Here is a 1,775-nt window from a genome sequence, read left to right on the forward strand (position 1 = left end):
TTTTTAATTATTTAAATTTAAATATTAATGATGATAAGATACATCGTTTTCCATACGTTTATTATCATATCATTTTAATACTAAAAAACTAAAATTTATTATATGAATCAATCAAATGATAAAAAAAAATAAAAAAAAAATTCGAACGACCGAACGATCCGACCAATCAGAATCGAGTTTTTTTTTCTTTTAAACGATTTTATTAAAATTTATTTAAAAACGACGATTCGATCGTTAAATTTTACCTACTAAAAAAACTTTTTTTATCACGAATATTATATTTCACGCACGTCATCATCACACGCACACGCACACTCACTTACGCAATATTTAAAAAATTAAATGTATTCTTACTTATCCAATTTGTATGTATATACATTCAACTAAAAAATTACGCACTTTTTACGCGTAATTTATTTTATATTATTATTATTATTGTTACCGCATCCGTTAAATTTTACACGTTTTTTTCTTCCTTTTTTCTTTTTTCCTCCTTTTTTTTCTTTCTTTTTTCTTTTGCTTTAACCGTGTTTTACGGATGTAAATTTATTACTCTCTATTTTTTCTCTCTCTCTCTTTCTCTTTTTTATTTTTTTTTATTTTCTCGTTTCTTTTAAGCTATCAAAAATGGAAAATCAACGGGAATTTAATAATGGGAAGAAGAAGAAGAAAACCTTTTTTTTTTTTTTTTTTTTACAATAACAAAGGTTTAATGTTTTTATATGCGACCTTAGAGAGGTTTTTATTTTAACCCCCAAGTATTATTATTATTGTTATTATTATTTTAAACATTTTTTATATTACTTTTGATATTTTTATTACAATTTTTAACTTTAATATCTTTTGTTATATAAAAATATTCGTGTGTGCGTATGTGATGATGCGTTTCTATCCACGTATCGTAGCGTGGCAGTAGCAATAGCAGGTAGTTATTAAATAAAAATAAAATAAAAAAAATTCAAGTAATCAAAATAATGAATTTCCCTTTTCTTTCCTTCTTTTTTTTTTTAATAATAAAATAGGCAAGGAGAGAGAGGGGGAGGGGAGGAAAAGAGGGTAAGTTTTAAAAAAAAAAAATTCACAGTTTTTTTTTATAGCGTTATAAAAAAAATAGCTTTTAATAAACCGACCTGTTTTTTTTTTTTTTTTTTTTTTTTTTCATAAACCTCCCCGTAATATTTTTTCTCTTTCTACTCGTAATAATTCATAAAAGTTTTTATTTTTTAAATCTTTTTTTAATTTTATAGAGCATATTAATTTATATCAAAAAAAAAAAATTATAGCAAAAAAATTTTATTATTATTATTCTATTAATAAAAAATAAATTAATAATAATAGTTTTATTATTGAAAATTGATTTATTTGCGTTGGGAAAATTTTTTGTTACGTCACAATTTTTCCGACGCCATCATTTTGTTTAACGTGTAACAAACGAAAGAAAAATTAAATTCATTTATTTTTTTTTCTGCCAACGCCCCCTCCCCCCGTCCCCCAAAATTTCAATTTAATTTTTTAAATAATAATAATTATTATTAAACGAAACGAAAAAGAAAAAAAAAGAAAGGTTGCAAAATAAATTTTTTATTAATTTTTTTTCTTGTTTTTTTAAATTAAAAATTATAATTATAATTACAATTAAAAAAAAAAAAAAACGTGGCAAAAGATTATTTTAATAACAACAACAAAAAAAACAAGAAAAAAGTTTTTTTTATAAATAAAATTTTGGGGTTTATATAAATATAAAAAAATAAAAAAATAAACAAACCCGAAACCTT

This window comes from Pediculus humanus, genomic scaffold (genome assembly GCF_000006295.1).
Source record: "Pediculus humanus corporis 1103172107458 genomic scaffold, whole genome shotgun sequence".
NCBI lineage: Eukaryota > Metazoa > Arthropoda > Insecta > Psocodea > Pediculidae > Pediculus > Pediculus humanus.